At 32.9% G+C, this 19,905-nt stretch overlaps 1 pseudogene; it reads left to right on the forward strand.

The window, feature by feature from the left end:
• The first annotated feature begins 18,324 nt into the window (after positions 1-18,324).
• Positions 18,325-19,674, forward strand: LOC141505132 (myc box-dependent-interacting protein 1 pseudogene; annotated as a pseudogene).
• Positions 19,675-19,905: the final 231 nt, after the last annotated feature.

Here is a 19,905-nt window from a genome sequence, read left to right on the forward strand (position 1 = left end):
ATCTAAAACTAGCAACAAATATTATATTTAATGAGAATAAACTCAGAGCATTTCCAGTAAAATCAAGGGTGAAATAAGGATGCCCATTATCACCATGACTATTCAATATAGTATTACCAATGCCAGCAGTGGCAATATGAGAAGAAAGAGAAATTGAAGGAATCAGAGTCAGCAATGAGGAAGCAAAGCTTTCACTCTTTCCAGATGATATGATGTTACACTTAGAGAAGCCAAGAAAATCATCTAAAAAATCTCCTTGAAAAATTTACAAGTTCAGCAAAGGAACAGGATAGGAAATAAGCCTACATAAATGATCAACATTTCTATATATGGAAAACAAAGCCCAAGAGCAAGAGATAGAAAGAGAAATTCCATTTAAATTAACTGTAGGCAACATTAAATACCTGAGAATCTACCTCCCAAGACAAACCCAGAAACTGTAGGGACATAATTATAAGGACACCTCATCCAAGTAAAACCAGATCTAAATAATTGGGAAAATGTCAAATGCGCATGGTTCAATCGAGCTAATATAATAAAAATGATAAATCTACACAAATTAAATTATTTATTCAGTGCCATACTAATCAAATGACCAAATAACTACTTTACCAAGCTAGAAAAAATAGTAACAAAATTCATCTGGATCAGCAAAAGGGCAAAAATAGAAGGGGAACTGAAGGAAAAAAAAATATAAAGGAAGGTGGTCTAGCTCTACCAGGTCTAAAACTATACTATAAGGCAGCAGTCATCAATGATATATGGAAAAGGGAAAAATTTATGACCAAACAAGAATTAGAGAAGATTATAAACTGCAAAATGAATGATTTAGATTATAGTAAATGAAGAAGTTTTTGCATTAATAAAAACAGTGCTGTCAAAATTAAAATGAAAGTTGAGAAATAAATCTTCACAACCAAGAGTTCTGATAAAAGTCTCATTTCTAAAATATATAGAGAATTGCATCAAATTTATAAGATCACCAGTCATTCCACAATTGATAAATGGTCAAAGGATATGGACATATAGCTTTGAAATGAAGAAAATTAAAGCTAAATATTATAATATAAAAATGCTCCAAAGCACTATTGATTAGAGAAATGAAAATTAAAACAATGAAGTATTATCTCAAACCTATTAGATTAGCCAAGATGAAACAAATGGAAGATGATCAATGTTGGAGAGGTTGTGGCAGAATTGGGACATTGATGCATTGCTGTTGTATTTGGGAAGGGATCTAAACTTTCTGGAGAGCAATATGGAACTATGCCCAAAGATCAATAAGCTGTTCATATCCTTTCTTCCAGCAATTATTCTAGGTCTATATTCAGAAGAAATTATTAAAAATGGGAAAAGTCCCCCAAAATATTCATGGCAGCCCTTTTGTAGTGACAAAGAATTGGAAATTGAGGGGATGCCCATCAACTGGGGAATGGCTAAACAAGTCATGGTACATGCATACTATGGAACACTATTGCTTTATAAGAAACCATAAATGGTTGGACTCTAGAGAAGTATGAAATGACTAATGGGATTTGATGCTGAGCGAATGGAATAGAACCAAGAGAACAATTTACACATCAACAGCAACATTATGAGATGATTAATCTGAATGGATGCAGCTCTTCTTGGCAGTCCAGAGAGCTAGGACAACTGTATTTAACTAGTTATGGACTATATAATCCCCAAACAGAGGAAGAAAAACAAAACAAAACACACATCTGAATCTGATGAACATTTTCTAAAATTATCTCTATGCATCTCTTTCCCTTAATCCTAATTCTTCATACCATGAATTGCTAATTTGTAAAGATATTTAACAAAATATGTATGTAAAATGATAACCTGACTATTCCCTGCTAAGGAGAGAGGAGTGGGAAGGATGGGTGGAGGGAAATTTTGTAACCTGGAAATATGCATGTATATACATACATACATACATACATACATATATATATATTAATTAAAAAGAAGAAAACAGCTTATAATTAAAAATTTTAAGCCATGATAAAAAAGAGCCTCAACCTCATTTTTTCAAGAAATTATCAAGGAAAATATTTAGAAGTAGATGGTAAAATAAAAATTGAAGGAATACCCTATTTGCCTCCTGATAGAATTCCTAAAATGAAAACTGCCATGAATATTATAGCCAAATTTCAAAACTCCTGGATCAAGTAGAAAATATTGCAAGCAAGCAAAAAACATCTCTAATTATTGTGGAACCTCAGTTAGAATAAGAAAAGATTTAACAGCTAATACATTAAGAGGTCATAGAACTTGTAATATGATATTCTGGAAATCAAAAGAGCTTGAATTCAAACAAGAATCAACTACTCAGCAAAACTGAATAGATTCTTTCAAGGGAAAAGATGGATATTCAATAAAATAGAGAACGTTCACACTTTCCTGCTGAAAAAACCAGAACTGAACAGAAAATCTGATCTTCATATAAGAGACTCAAGTGAAGCCTAAAAAGGTAAACAGGAAGAGCAATTTACAAGGGACTTAATGATGTTAAACTGATTATATTCCTACATGGAAAAATCATACTAATAACCCATATGAACTTTCTCATTTATTAGGGTAGTTAGAAGAAATATATAGATAGATAGACAAGGCATAGTTGTGATTTAAATAGGAAGGGATAATATATTAAAGAGATGGAGTTAAGGATGAGAGACAATGTACTGGGATAAAGTGAAAAGGGAAGTTAGAATGGGATAAATTATTTTATGTGGAAGAGGTAAGAAAAAGTTTTGCAGTGGAGTGGAAGAGGGTGGAGGTGAGGGGGGAGTGAGTGAGCCTACTCTCCTCAAAATTGACTCAGAAAGAGAATAACTTACACATTTAATTGAATATAGAAATTTATCTTGCCCTAAAAGAAAATAGAAGGGAAAGGGGATGGGGAAAAGGGTAGCAGACATGGTGATAGAAGTGATGGAAGATTGTGAGAGGAGGTAGTCAGATGCAAAACATTTTTTTAGGTTTTTTCCAAGGAAAATGGGATTAAGTAGCTTGAAGGCCACACTGCTAGGTAATTATTAAGTGTCTGAGACCAGATTTGAATTCAGGTACTCCTGACTCCAGGGCCAGTGCCCTGCACCACCTAGCCACCCCCAAGCAAAATATTTTTTGATGAGGGACAAAATGAAAGGGGAGAAAGAATAGAATAAATGAAGTGGGGGAACAGGATGGGGGGAAATACAGTTAGCAATAGTAACTGTGGGAAAAACTGATGCAATATTTTTCTCAAATATTGAAAAAACTAAGTCGAATTTAAAAAAAATAAGAATCATTTCCCAATTGATAATTGATAAAATGATATGAATGACTTTCAGATCATTGCTATCTATGATCATATTTTTTAAAATGTCCTAACATACTATTTATTGGAGAAATGAAAGTTAGAATAATTCTGAAATACTATTTTATACCTATTGTATTATTTAATAAGACAGAGAAGAAAATGGCAAATGTTAGAGGGATTTAGGGGAAATGAGACATCAATGCACAATTGGAAGAGTTGTGAAATGATTCAACAATTCTGTAGAGCATTTTGAAAATATTCCCAAAGGATATAAAACCAAACCTACTAGCAATGTCACTAACCTAACAATGCCACTAACAGGTCTATATTTCAGAAGTGATGAAAGTATAAGGTAAGCATAAGGATATTTATAGTAGTTCTTTTCTAGTGGCAAGGAATTGGAATTTGAGGGGATGCCTATCAGTTGGGAACTAGCTTGTTGGAGTATGTGATGATGATGGAATACTATTCTGCTATAAGAAATGATGAATAAGATGCTCTTAGCAAAATCTGGAAAGACCTACATGAGCAAATACAATGGGAAATATACAATATATAAAGTAACACAATATTGCAGAATAATCAGTTGGGAATGACTTACTTTTTCTTGGCAGTTCTTGGACCCAAGACAACTGTTTTTGTTGTTGTTGTTGTTGTTTGTTTCTTTTTGTTTTTTCAAGGAAATGGGGTTAAGTGGCTTGCTCAAGGTCACACAGTTAGGTAATTATTAATTATCTGAGGTCAGATCTGAACTGACTCCAGCGTCAATGCTCTATGCACTGCATCACCTAGCTGCCCCTCAAGACAATTCTGAAGGATCATAATAAAGAATACTTTCCATCCCCAAAAGAAAAAGTTGATGGTGTCTGAACACAGATTTAAATATGATCTTTTTTTTAAATTTTATTTTTCCTCGAGTTATCTCTTTTTCCCCCCAAGGATCCAGGGAGGCTATGTGTACTTTCACAACATGACTATTATAATCATGTTTTGCATGACTATCCATTTTTAACATATATGACATCACTTGTTTTCTTAATGAGGGGAGGGGAATGGTAAGATGGAAGAGAATGAATGTTTAAAACTTGTTTTACATGTAACTGTGGTAAAATAAAATAAAAACAAAGTGAAATCAGAAAAGGTTAAGGAGGGAGAAGATAAACTCTCCAACATTCCTTGTATCTCTAGACTTGGGATTTTCTGATAAATGATCCCTATTAAATTTCACCTTATTTAATTTGCCCTTTCATTTCAGTCTATCAAAAAATTGTGGATGCTGATTGTCATCCATTTTTTATTTATCTTTCATATCATAATATTTGTACCATGCACAAATTTGATAAGAATATCAACTATTCCTTCACCAAAAGAATTGATTAAAAATGTCAATTACAGTATAGCCTTGTTCTGAGTCTTGTCACATACCCCTAGGTGAAATTGATCCATTAATCACCATTCTATGGGCCTGGAAAATTGACCAGTTATGGATACACATCAGTTTCACTTGTCCATAAGGCCATCATGAAAGATTTTATCAAACTTTTTTGCTAAATCACATTATTCTTTATTTAGAATTCTCTTGTTCTGTTAAAAAAGGAAATATGATTAGTCAAAAATAACTTGTTCTTGATAAATACATTAGGATTGTCAATTACCTTTCAAAGAATGGACAAACCTTTACTTTAACATTGCTTTTAGAAATTTCCCAGAAATCAAATAAATTTCAAATGATAATTTGCAGGATACATATTGATTATATTTTATGGTACATTTCATTATCTCCACTTCTGAAAATATTTTTTCTTCCTATTAATCAATGGATTACCCACAGTCACATCTTCACTACCTTCCACTATTTAATGTTGATATTATTTGAGTTTAATAACTAAAATTGAGGGAACCTATACTTTCTCATGATTCTTTCCTTCATATTGGCTCTCAATTCCTTTATTTTATCCTTCCCATTCTCAATAGCATATTCTTGAGTGGAGAAAACAGAAAAATGTAAGGATTTGCATGCAGATGCCTGTACTAGTTACCATAGGAAATTTATTATTTAAAATGACTCAAATCAGAGTTTCTAATAGAGCAGAGAGTTGTCACAAAGATATAGTTAGGAGACTCTCTCCTTTTCACATAGTGAATGTGAAAGGTTTATGTAGCTTTGAATGCTTGTAGACTTATTGTCTTACTAGAGAATGTAGCTAAGATAAAACAGATTCTTCCAAGATTTAACAAAAAGTAGACAATTATTTCATACTTCTGGTGCTAGACTGGTCATGAGTGACAACACATACTGTCAGAAGGGACCTAGGAAATGTCATTATCATGAAGTCTAGAAAAAGGAAATGGAGATTCATAAGGAACAGGTAATTTTTTTTCAATGTTTTTGAAGACAAAGAATACAAAAGAAAAAACTGATTTGTGATGTGACTAAAAATTCAATATTTGCAGATCATTTCCTAATATTGACTCTATTACCTAATGGTGGTGGATAAAAACCCAGAGAAATAAAACTTTATGTCTAATCTAAAAAACATCAATATTTGTTTTTGCTGTTGGTCAGTTGTTTCAGTCCTATCTGACTCTTTGTTACCAAATTTGGGGTTTTCTTAGAAAAGATATTAAATTGGTTTACCATTTTTATTCTCCAGTTCATTTTACAAATAAGGAATTGAGCAAGTAGGGTTAAGTGACTTGTCCAAGGTCATACAGCTAAAAAGAGTCAGAAACCAGATGTGAAATCAAGAAGATTTTAGGCCAGACAATCTATCCCACTATGCCCAAGGGAATGTATATAGAACATTTCATCTTCTTATTAGTGCTCATTTATATTTAGCTTTACCATTTTCTTTTTAATTCTATATCTATATTTCTATGTGGAAAATGGTACACTTAATAAGTTTATGAGATCAAATTTGAATTCAGGTCTTCCTGAATCCAGACCAGACACTCAATCTACTAGGCCACATTGCTGCTCCAAAACAAGATGGAAAACACCTATCCCATTTGTCTGTTTATAATTTTTATAATAGAAGCTGGGTGCCATAGAGCATAAAAATATCACACCTGGAGTCAGAAAGATTCCTCATTCTGAGTTCATATTTGACCTCAGAAACAACTGTGTGATCCTGGATAGATCTCTTAATCCTGTTTCCCTCAGTTTCCTCATCTGCAAATGATATGGAGAAAGAAAAAGTAAACCACTCTTAAAAAAACATCAGAAAGATCCACAAAGTTTCAGACATGACTGATAAAGACTAAACAACAAGTCTATCCATTAGAATATAATTAATTTCTGCCAGATAATTTAAAAATTAATTCTTTTTAGTAATTTTAATTATTTTTATTCCACATTCTGTTTCTATCTTAATTTGCTTCTGGATCCTATGTTCGTAATATGATCCATTTATATTTACTTCTAAATTAATCAATAGCAAATAATTTTGATAATTACTGACATGATATATATTTTCAAATCTGGTTCTTCTAAACCCTTCCCTTCTTACTTTTGTTTGCACCATTTTCTGTGAAATGCTTGAGATTTCCTCTTTCAGATGAATTTTATTAAAAATATTTTTTTCAAAATCCTTTGATGGGGGTGGCTAGGTTGCACAGTGGACAGAGCACTGGCCCTGGAGTGAGGAGTACCTGAATTCAAATTCCAGCCTCAGACACCTAATAATTACTTAGCTGTGTGGCCTTGGGCAAGCTACTTAATCCTGTTGCCTTGCAAAAAAAAAAAGTAAAAAAATCCTTTGATAGTTTCATTGCTATATATATATATATATATATATATATATATATATATATATATATTTGAGTAAACAATTCTATTCAAAAGGTATTATTATTTTTTTAGTAAAGATTTTAATTATTTTGAGTTTTAAAATTTTCCCCCCAATATTACTTCCCCCCCACACACACAAAGCAATTTGTCAGTCTTGGTATTATTATTTTTAAAATTATATTTATATGACTCAGATTTGAGTAATTATTCTTCAATTATTTGTCATTATTTCTCTAAAGAGTATGTTCTATTTATATGCATAGAATTCTTTTTTAATTTTATAATTTATAATAAAAATACTTTTAAAAATCTGTAGTTATTTCATTTGAAATGTCTCTTTCTACCACTTCCTGCTAAGATTATTTATGAATATAAATAAAAATCTCATATTTGTGAATTTATTTCTATAATTCTGTTTTGATTATGCTATTAATTTTTAATCAGTTTTACTTTATTTTTAGGGTCTCTATGTAAACCTTTTCATTTTCTAAGATAATTTTCTCTCTGCCTAACCTTATTAAATATCTTTATCTTTACATATTATAATATTCTCTATTTCTACAACTATATCAAATTATAATAGCTGTAAGGCAGCTAGGTGGCTAAGTACATAGAGTGAAGCCTCGAATCAAGAAGACAAATTCAAATCTAGCTCAGGCATTTAACAAATTAAAATATTTCCCCATATATAAAACACTCCCATGTATAGAATGCTCCTTAATTTGGGGACCCGAAATTTGAAAGATAACATATTACATAAAGTTATTGAACTCAAGTTTTATTCAGCATGAAATTCAAGGACCTCCTGCTCATAGCATTCAGGCATCTTTTGGGCAAGCCTGGTGCATGGACCTATGTTTACTCCATTCTGTTTCATGAACCTGAAGCACCAATTGTGTTCTCCTCTAAAATCAGTAGCTACTTTTCATCAGCAATTCTTCTTGTCTCATTCTGAACCATCTTTGTGGACACAGGAATTCCAACTTCCCTTTGCTTTTCAATCCATCTCTTCAATTCCCTCTCTAAATAAGGTTATTTTGCTGACTTTCCTCTCATAGTCTTCTTCTGCCATGTTGTTTTCAGTAGCGTTTCTTCTACCAGTAGCCATTCTCATATTGTTTTCTCAGTTGGAGGAGGACCAAACTGACATTCAACAGCATGATTTACATTCACTTTTGCAAATTGGTCACTTTGAACTTGAACTCAGCACTATACAAAAATCTTTTCTAAGCCATTTCTGGGCAGAACATGGCAAAATGTAACCTAATATACTAGTAACAAATGTGGAACAATGAACACATAGTTAATAAATGCAAAAAACGGCAGGAAATGCAAGTTAAAAAAAACTATAGCAAGGAATGCAAAAACAAGTGTGAAAAAAAACAAGAAATGAAAGTAAAAAATCCACAACCACCATTTAAGATGCTCCCAATTTCTAGACCCCAAATTTTTTGAAAAAGTGTGCATCTTACACATGGGAAAATATGGAATTTGCATCTGAACAAGTGACTTAATCTATATTTGTTTTAATCACTGGATAATGGCAAACCATTCTAGTATCCTTGCTAAGGAAAACTCATGGATAGTTTTCATGTGATAGGGTCCACAAGGCAATGAAAATTCAGACACTACTCTACAACAAGTAGTCTACATCCTTACCTTACCCTTAATCTTATGGCAAATATCTTTAAAATTTCTCCAATTCCAATAATTTGATTTTGTTTTTAGTTAGATTCTATTGACCTTATAACAGAAACAATAATTTATTATTAAAATTTTTAACAATTTAAAGCAGAATAAAAATATTGTATTTTTCTGTTCATAATTTTGAAAAAACAGTTGAAATATCATTAGTTAAATGGTTTTGGATAAAATTGGAATTTAAGTTATACAATTTGGAAAATTTGATGTAATAATGTGCTAAATCTATCTGATCATTTAATTTTTCCCTTTAATTTTCCTTTTGTTTCTTTTTCTAAAAAATGGATTTTTTATTTATTTGTGTTTATATATATATATATATATACACACACACACACACACAACACACACACATTTGTATGTGTATACACATACACACACACACAGGAAGAGAGAGAGAAAAGAGAGGAGAATATCTATTACATTTAACTTTTCATGTTAATGTTGTGTTGGCCTTGGTGCCTAGAAAATCTCAGTCTAAGTCCTTCCTCTAAAAAATATTATGTACCCTGGTTAATTTACTTAACTATTCATTGCTTTAAGCACATTAAAAATGAAACAAAAGAAAATAAAACTGCTTCACAGAGGGTGATAACCAGCATTTTTAGAGAGAATTTCATCATGTGGAAATTTCATACCCACTTAAAATCACATTCCAGACCTAAACTGGTTTCCAATAATTTCCTATATTGTCATTCCCTTCCTTCAGGTTTGCTTTGTTTCTTCTTTCCTTTTTTTACCTTCCTTCCTTTTCTTTTCTTCTTTTAGCTTCTCCTTTCCTTTCCCTGTTGCATTCTTCTTTCCTTCTTTTCCTGCTTTGCCTTGCTTCCTTTGCTTAGTTGTAGCTTTTCTGAATTATTCCTTTTCTCATTTTTTCATTTCACTTCTAATTTATTGATTACACTATTCTTTTTTTTGGAAACTAATGCACCAAGAAAAATATATCCCCTCCTAAGAACTTTTTTCTAAGTCTAGATTCCAAATGTCTTGTCATAGTGTTGCAACATTTTATTTAATGAAATTATGTATTGTTTTATGTTACTTTTGACATACTAATCCTGAAGAATCATGTAAATTGATCTCCAAGGGAGGTTGGAATCTTTCTTCATTATCCATTAGTCATTTTAATTTTATTAGTTGCAATTTATAGATGATATTTTAAACATTTCTATTTTTCTTAATAACTAGTATTTTGTAAGGGTTGAAAAATGTCACACATTCTCATTTGTTTATCATAAAATATTTTTTTATTTTAATCTATTTAACATATGAGGAAACTGAGGAAGAGATAGAGAAATGATGCCCGTGTTCACATGGCTAGTATGTATCCAAAACAGCTTTTGAACTCAGATCTTCCTCATCCTCCATCCATTCCTTTATTCACTGAAATGCTCAATTACCTTTGTTTATTATATAGTTCTTATGCCCATATGAAGTTTTTAAATCTTAAACTATAACATAATAATAAATAGCTTTATTAAATGATCTACTGAGTTATTTAATGGAATTTTCCAAGATATATTACCAGAATCATAATTTTATGCCTAAAACTTCAGTTGCCCTCTTGGGAAAAAAAAGCATTTAAGAACTTTTTGGGGTGGTAGATAAGATGGACTGTTAGATAGGAAGCATAATTCTATACAATGAAAAGTTTGTGTCTTTTACAATGAAATCTATGCACAGTCTATCCACCATAGTAATTTGTGTGTCAGTTGAAACTCAAATGTTTGGTATGATGGTGCACACATGAAATCCCTATTACTGGAGGGATCTGAAGCTGGTGGATTAATTGAGTTCAGAGTTCTGCAGTAAGACTCAAATTGAGCAAGTATTCATAGAAAATCTGATATCCATATGGTAAAACTGAAACTGACTTCCCAGATTTTCTAAGGATAGATAAACCAGTAGAGGTAAAAAAGAGCAGGTTAAAATTTTCATGCCAACCAGGAGCAGGATTAGACTTGTTTGTGGCTTGTTTCACTTTCAGCTTTGGTAAAATAAGGAGATTCAGGTTCAAAAGAAAAAGAAAAAAAAAGGATGGAAAAGGGAGAGAAAAAGGGGGAAAAGAAGAAGGAAAGAGGAAGGAAGAAGAAGAAGAAGATCTAAGAAGAAGAGGAAGAGGAAGAGGAAGAGGAAGGAAGAAGAAGAAGAAGAAGAAGAAAGAAGGAAAGAAAAAGAAAGAAAGAAAGAAGAAGAAGAGGAAGAAGAAAGAAGAAGATGAAGAAGAAGAAGAAGGAAGTCTAGGATGAGGAGGAAAAGGCTGAGGACAGGGAGGAGGAGGAGAATGTAGAGGAAGAGGAGCATAAAGAGGGAAATTTTTCAAACTTTTGTCATCTAGCTTTAAGTTAAAGATCATCACAATTTGAATATAAAAGAAAAGTTAAATCAGAAAGATTGTCTAAATTGCTCACAGATGCATATTTGAAACCATTAATTTTATGGTTTGGACAATAAAGTTATATTATGTAATCACCTTCAAAATTAATTCTTTAATCTTCTTAGGTTCAAACCTTAATGTTCATAATCCCTTCATCAAAAGTTGTTCTTGGTAACCAAAATGTTCTTTTTACCACAAAACAGCCCCTGAGAATTCTGGAATTAAGATGTCTCTAAGCATAATATCATGTTTTTTAAAACTGGAAGAAATATAGATGAAGGGTGCTAAAGTTGATGAAAGATGACTTACATCATTCAGATATTCTTTTCAACATTTTTTATTTGTTTTTGTTTTTTTTAGGTTTTTGTAGTGACTTGCCCAAGGTCACACAGTTTAGATAATTATTAAGTGTCTGAGGTCAAATTTGAACTCAGGTCCTCCTGACTCCAGGACTGGTGTTCTATTTGCTGTGTCACCTAGTTGCCTCTATATTTTCAACATTTTTGACAGAATTGCTTGGAATTTTCCATCCCTGGTTTCTAGGATGTCTTTGGAATTCCCCTCAGAAGACTCTGGGATCCCCAATCTCCTTAGTGAGCAATGATATTCTAGTTATATGATTGATTTTAGTGTCAAAACTATAAGCAGTGTGCTAGCGATAATAAAACTTTTAAGAGACTTTTAAAAAGTATGCCCTAAATTTTTAATTCTGTACTTCTATATTTGATGTTCTTCTTCATTAAATTCCATCATTAGAAGTAATTTAGGAATAAATATTTCATCCAAGTGGTTATTTTCCATTTTTCAGCTCAAAAAGATTAGAAAATGTCCCAGGTGTAGCAGAGGCACAACTAATTTATTGCTAGAGTCACCATATATTAAAATTTTCAAAACCCTATGTCTTATAGTTGTTCTTTTATTAAGGTCTACCCCTTGCCATGAACTTCCATGCTCTTAACACATTCATCTTGCATGACAAGACTGAATTAGATCTGGTGTGATCTGGTCAGACTGCACTATCTATATACATCTGTGCTAAAGCAAATCAGAACTTTAAATGACAGTAATAATTTCTAGATTAGACCTAGTTTGAATTCAAAATTAGCTTTCCCAACATTTCCACACAATTAAACTTTTCCATCTTTCCCAGACTCGATAAAGGCAAACTAATGTGAGTCAATAAGAATTTTAGTGTTGATAATTGAATTTTTTGTTCAACAGTCAGATGCTTACCTGCCAACAACAAATTTCTCTCTTGCCCATAAGGGATTTAAAACAAGCATATTTTACTACCACCATATTGTATTCAACAAGTAGAGGGTAGAATTGAACCTTTATTTATTTTTTGCTGAATCTTTCAGTGAAATATCAATAAACATCTTTATGCCTGTCTACCTATAGTAAAAGATTAAATTAATTTTTACTGTTAAAATTGAACGATATTATTAATTTTTTATATAATATAAATGGAATGTCCACCAGTTTTGGACTCAATATTTTACTGGATATAATGGGTGTAATGGAAACAGAAAATTTTTAATCAATTAAGATTTCTAATAGAAAAAAATAAGTACATATAAAATATTAATTGGAAATTTACTAGCATCATAAAATCTTGTCTTTTGATTCTATTTCAATGACTTTTATTTCTGTTTATTTAAATATATTTTTAATCTATTTTTTTTCCTCTCTAAATCTATGCTTTGTACTCCCTTGTATTCAGGTTAATGCTTAATTACATTTCCTGTTTTTGCTTCTGGTCCCTTTCCATTATTTCCTTCCTCAGTAATTTTCACACAACCTCTCAATTTCACATCCCAGGGAAATCTAATTAATTGCTATTTGCTCCCTCTTCCAGATTGTTAATGAAGACATTAAATAAGACCAGACAGAACAGCAGGCTCTCTCTTCTCCCACTACACAGACCCTCCTAAATGAGCATTGCTTTTGCCACTTTACTTGGACTTGCAATGTTTCAGTTATTTTTCTTTTTTGACTATTAAAATTCATCTCTTAACCCTATGGAGTAATGCTTTCAAGTTAAAATGAGTCATTGCTTTAAACAGGTCAGTATGCAAATGTAATTTTTAACATTTCATTCATTTTTTAATCTAGTAATTTGTTTAAGGACTATAATTAAAGCTAGCAAATTGGTCTAATGCTATTTGGCACACATCAATTATATTCACCACTGGGCAGACATAGAACATTGTGCTCAGTGTTCATGGAATAATATAAAGAACAAAGTATTTGGAATCACAGCAGACTTGTGTTTGAATTCAAGACCTGATATATACTAGCTAAGTGAGCTAGGGTGAACCATTTAATCTCCCTCTGCTTCCTCATCTGTAAAAGAAGGATGGGTTAGGTGATTTCTTAGGTCACTTCCAGCTATAAACCCTTTGATCCCTCTGGAAAAATAATGAAGGAAATGAAGAGAAAAGGCAAACTTTTGCATTATAGAAACTCAAATGACTCTAAATATATGATCAAATATTAAATCTTGTGGAGAAAATTTCCATTTTTAAATTAATGGCATAAGAAGAGGGAGTGTACTTAACTATTGCTAAGACATGATGAAGTTAAATCTAAGTCATAATACACAGAAATTTTTCAGAAAGATATGTTGTCAGAGAAAGAACAGAGTAACTTGACACTAAAAGAAAATTTTTTAGGTACCAAAATGATAGTGAAAGGCAGATTTTCAATGATCATGAAAAGAATTTTCTATAGATATAAATGAAAGAAAGTTAAAGAAGATAGAAACACAAGTAATTAATATTTGAATTTCATTGCATTGAAAAAATATTTAAGATGTGCATAACCAATAGAATATGGACTTCCTGATCAAATGACCAAGAAGATGGAGGATTAAGTATTATCTCCTTTTTTCTATTAACTCTGAAACTACAAAAACAAAAACACACAAGAATTGGGAATTATATGCCAGAGGCAGAGCAATTAGAGCTGTATTTGTAAGATAAGGAAAAAAAACCTACAACTAGTTGAACCTTAAGAATTAACAAATAAACTCTGACTATAAAATGTTCTCCATTACAACCACCATCCCACTTCAGTCAGGATTCTCTTAAAGGTGAACAGATCAACATATGGGACTACGCTTTGAGATTCTTTAATAGATTTCCATAGTGCTGCAAATATTCTGCTAGTACACTATACATTTACTCTTCCTTCATCATCCTGTTGAACTGAAAATTATATATTGACTCTATTTAGACCCACCAGAAGGATAGCTGGGTATAGGAAGGAATAATCAGATTTGTTACTCCCTTGGGAGTTTTCTTGGCTAAGGAAACCCCAAAGTTTCAGAGACTCTTACCAGAACATCCACTCATCCTTCCATAATAAGATCTTTGTTTTAGCTTGGTCAAAGAACAAGACAATTTCTGTTTACAGTACTAGAAATTTTATATGGGAATTGGAAGTGAGGGAAAATAATATAACCAGGGTGAAGAGAGCTTTGTAGTACAGTTAGGGTATAAACAATGTTGAAAGGTAGAATCAAAATAAGTTATTACAAAATAAAAAATGCTATATATACAAACATATAATTAAAAACAAGAGACTAATTAAAAGCCTGAAATGGAATGAGCTAAAACTAGAAGGAAAAATGAGTGCACAAATATCCACAAGATAATACCTATGTCCTAAATCTTTATCCCATTGGTTAGTTTTACCTGAGGCCTCAGATCAGTCAAACATCATTCCTCTCCAGGCCATGCTTCTGACTTTCTGGATATTGACTACCATTCCACAATATGCGTACTCTCCTTTCCCTGCTTTTCAGCTTCATTTTGTGTTGTTTTTTTCCTTCCAATTAAATATTATTTCTTTCAATTAAATATTTCTTCATGTAGAAAGGGACTTTCTTTTCTTTTTGTTTGTACATTTATTCATAGTATTTAACATAGTACTTGACAACTAGAAAATGCTTAATAAATATCTGCTGACTAACTTTGGCTAAAAGGACATTGAAAGACAAAGAGAATTGAAACATTTGATAAAATAAAAACTCTGTAGAAACAAGAGTTGTGGATGCAACCTATGTGGAAATCATGAAATGGCAAAAAAATAAACCAACATATTATATGAAATTATGAGGGAATAAACAGGTGATTTTTAATGATTCAAATACCAGACAAAAATTAGGAGAATAGGAAAAAAACTTGCATCTATAATAAAGACTTTCCAAAGAAGTAAATGAGAAAAGAATAGTTTGTAAATACAAATAAACTGAAATGAAATAAAGCATTGACTATAAGGGAAAAAAATTTAAAAAGTCTTCTTTCATATTTTCCAGGAATTCTTGTTAAATTTATGCCCAAGCTGTGTTTTTTGATGAGTATCTGATAGATACTTTGGATTCCTTATCTTCCAGGGGGACATCTTGAGCATGACTATCATCATTATAGTTCCTTATAGTGTTCTTCCTTCTGTTTACCAGTATTCCAGACAAGTTCCTGACTTCAGAATTAGCTAGTTCTGGGTTCTTTATATTTTTTGAAGGAAATTTTTGGACTATTTCTTTTGGTGCTTGAGTGCTATGGTATTCCGAAATCTCACAGAAAATTTCAATGTGATATTGATAAAGCTTGCTCCCACAGTGGTCTCATCTAGGGCAAAGAGTGATCATTACCTTGCAAATATGAGCTCTGCAATTTCCTGATCGAAGTGTAGATCTGACCCTTTAAACTCATCTATTTTTGAGTTCTTGTTAACTCATTATTAACCAGCTGGAAAGCTCTGATGGCTATTAGAGACTTTAGAATGCCTGCCTTAGTTATCTATCTGTAGATGGGATTTAAAATTGAAACTGAAACCAGTTGGGTCTAAATTACCTATTTAATGATTGCTTCTGAATTGATTCATGCTTAGAACATATCCTAGAAACCATGATAGCTTCTTATCTTAGGATTCCAATAACTATCTTACTCATTTTGCCATGATATGTGAGCTAGAATTGGTCAGTGAGCCACAAAGTCACAAAAGTGTTGGTTCCTTAATGCTGATCTTGGACATCTTACATTTATGCATGTCTCCCTGAAATATAAAACTTTAGGCAGCAATCTCAGATGAAATACAGAACCCATTATCTACATACTTCTCTCGGAAAAATTTTCCTATGCCAACCAAACCTGGAAAAATAATATACTGAGATATTTTTTTGGATTGATTTTCCCATCTGGATTCAATCTGCTGTGTTTTCTACATCTGTTCAGAGAAGCTAGACTGTGGAGGGGCTTGATATACGTCTTTCTGCAACTTCATCAGCTTGACCCTCTCTTAACTTCTAAAAAGAGTGTCATGCAATTTACATTATTGAAGATAGAAAATTGTATCTTTGCAGGAATCTTCTCCATTATGTTACAAAATTACAAAAAATTCATAAAGAACATAGAGGCCTGTAACTCCATCTCTCTGCCTCTCCAGCTTGTTGCCAAATATAACACGAAAGCAATCTCTTCAGTTTTTTGCAAATCATCACTATCAAATCCAGATTCCTTCCTCAAAAAATTATTTTAATGTTACTTCATGAAAAAACAGTTGACAGTTTTCACAAATGATGATTCTATTTATTTTTCCCTCTATTGTTTCTCAATATTTTTCTCAGAATCTTCATAGAACAGACTTTGTTACCACATTCTAGGAATTCTAATTCGACAATAGCCCTCTTCAGTTGTAGTTCCCACAACTAGGCATAATACTTTGGATATGTAAAGATAGATGTCATCTCATTTAGAGTTTGTTAAACTATACATCCTGGTGTTGCATTCAAATTTTAGTAAACATTTTATGAAGGAGTCTAAACACTGGATTTTCTACATGAATGGCTATTGTCAGATTGCATACATATTGTATTTAGTTAATTTCCTTTTTGAAAAAAAAATTGAATTGTATTTAAAAGTTTATTGGTAGACAGTTTGCCACCACGGGGAGTGAGGAGGAAGGTGAGGGTGGCAGAAAGATATGTAACTCATAAATTTGCAATTGGTGAATGTAATGTACATAGCACGTAAATGGAAAAATAAAATAAAGTTTCAATTAAGATGTTTATTTATAGAAAGCACAAAAATAGAGAAGGATGATGTCAATTGTATATCAAGATACTTTCTAAACTTGTAAATAATTCCAAGATTTGTAAGACCATTTATTAGCTCAGACAGTTGTCATCATCATGTCTTCATCATTATTATTTTAGTATTATATCTCACCTCAGACTTTTATAAGATGAATAACAGTAAAAAATTCAATTCATTACAAGTCCATCCATTTCTAGGTTAACTTTCAGTATATAGATTATGAATATATTTTAAACAGTCTGAGCAACATAAATTTAAGTAACAATTACATAATTTCTTAATTCTAATTACACACATCATTGAAAGCATTTGGACTAAAAATTTCTGAGTATTACACCATTTGTAAATCGCTTATAGGAGGTTTTCATGACCCCAGGGCTTGTTAAATTATTTCCTTTATTAGAAGTACCACATTTAAAGTAACAAGCCAGAGTCTGAATTATTTTGGATAATAACTCAATTCAGTCTCTCAGGATATTGATGGCTACTTTTCCTTAGCAATTTCTCTTTATTTTTTTCTTTTAAATCACAATTCTTCTTAATTTTCAAACAATTAACACAGAAAATATACCCTTTCCTCATTTAATAAGTCTTAGTTGCAATTGCAATAGACAATGAATTTCCTTTCTAAAGACCAAAAGAAACAAATCTCTCTCTCTCTCTCTCTCTCTCTCTCTCTCTCTCTCTCTCTCTCTCTCTCCATTCTCTTTATCTGTCTCAGCCTCTGCTTCTGCCTGTCTCTCTCTGCCTCTGTTTCTCTCTCTCTGTCTCTCTGCCTATGTATCTCTCTGTCTCTCTCTCTTTCTCTCTCTCTCTCTCTCTCTCTCTCTCTCTCTCTCTCTCTCTCTTTCTCTCTCTCAGTTGTCTTTCACTACACTAGTGCACCCACTTCATGGGAACACACACACACACACACACACACACACACACACACACACACACCTATCTAGATTTACTTGGCCATCAAAAGAAAAGAAAGGCAGGAGGACAATATGGCTAAGTTAGACAGTAAGGAAGTGACTACCAACAGTGTTAGAAGAAGCTCATCATGTGCAAGAAAAGAAAACTACAGAAATTAGGAAAGGCAGGTGAGACTAAGTATGAGCAGTTTGAGTAGTGTGTCCAGAACTTCAACAACACCAGAGAGAAAGGACCAGGTTGCAAATGGATCTTCACACCTCTGTCAGAGCACTACATGAAGCCTCTCAGAATTAACAGTGTTTGCAAGAGATGTAGGAACCAGCCTAACACTGGACAGGAGAAAAAACATGGTAGTGAAAAATTACCTGCTATGAATGGATTACCATCAGAAACTGGTGGACCTGGAGGTTCTGACCATGGATACTTATCTAGCCCAGTTTCCTGATAGCAAATATCGAATTTCTTAGTGTGGGAGGAAGTTGGTGGACTATGACAGTATCTTCCACCATTATGAGTCTCTTCATACCACCAAAAAGAAGAATGGAGTCAAAATTGACAGCTGAGGAGGAGCTCATCAGAACTCAAAAGGTATTTGAGGAGATGAATGTTGACTTGCAAAAAGAATTACCATCTCTTTGGAATAGCCATGTTAGTTTCTATGTCACACATTCCAGAGCATAGCTGGCCTGGAGGAGAATTTTCACAAGATGACCAAGCTGAACCAAAACCTGAATGATGCACTGGTGAACCTGGAGAAGTAGCGTGGGAGAAGCACATTCACTGCCAAGCCTCATCCAAGTAACAGTGCTCCCCATTAAAAGGAACAAGAGTTCCTCCCCACAAGCCGATGGCTACCCATCTGGTATCCCAGAGATCAAGGTCAATCATGAGCCTGAACCAGTCAGTCTGGACACTTCTGGGGTTTATATCCCAAAGTTGTCTCAGTTTCAAAAAGGTCTACCAGTCCCATCCCCTTCCAGAAAGCACTTTGACCAAGGAAATCAAGAAGAAACACATCATTAGCTTGTTTGATGACAGTTTTGTCACCAAGATCAGTGTGACCACCCCTCTCACAGTCAGGAGATGTGGCAGAGGCTGGCAGTATGAAACCACTAACAGGAGCTGAAGGAGCAAATGAGATGGTGAAATTGATGGGGTCTCTAGCTCCTTGGCTGCTGTGGTGGCCTTCCCAGGCACTATGAATGTAACTGTGGAGAGCAGTACTCCCTCTAAGGGGTGTGCCTTGCCCCCTGGATTCATGTTCAAGATCAGGCACAGCATACCTACTTAGCTGCTGATAGTAATGAACCACAAATGAAGGCTGATGATGTGGTATTGGTGAGATTCTGTTTGAGAAACCAGAAGAGCAGGATGAAGCCTGACTGATGGGTGTGAAGGAGAATATAATTGGCATCAGCATAAGGAGCTGGAGAAACGCTGAGGTGTTTTTCCTGATATCTTCACACAGAGAGTTTAGTGAGAACTGGAACTGTCACTCTTCTTTCAAGGGGAGTGAAACTACCTTCCTCCCCCTTTCCCCTGAAAAATGTGTCTTCCTTATTTTTTCTTTTTTTCTGCTGGAGAGAAAATAGAAGGAAAAACAAAAAGAAAGACGATGAAGAAAATATAATGGATGGCAGTCAAAATTTAAATTTGTTGGAATGATATTTTAAAAGTGTTATTTTGCAGCTGATGTAGCCCTGTAGTT

This window comes from Macrotis lagotis, chromosome 1, assembly GCF_037893015.1.
Source record: "Macrotis lagotis isolate mMagLag1 chromosome 1, bilby.v1.9.chrom.fasta, whole genome shotgun sequence".
Lineage (NCBI taxonomy): Eukaryota > Metazoa > Chordata > Mammalia > Peramelemorphia > Peramelidae > Macrotis > Macrotis lagotis.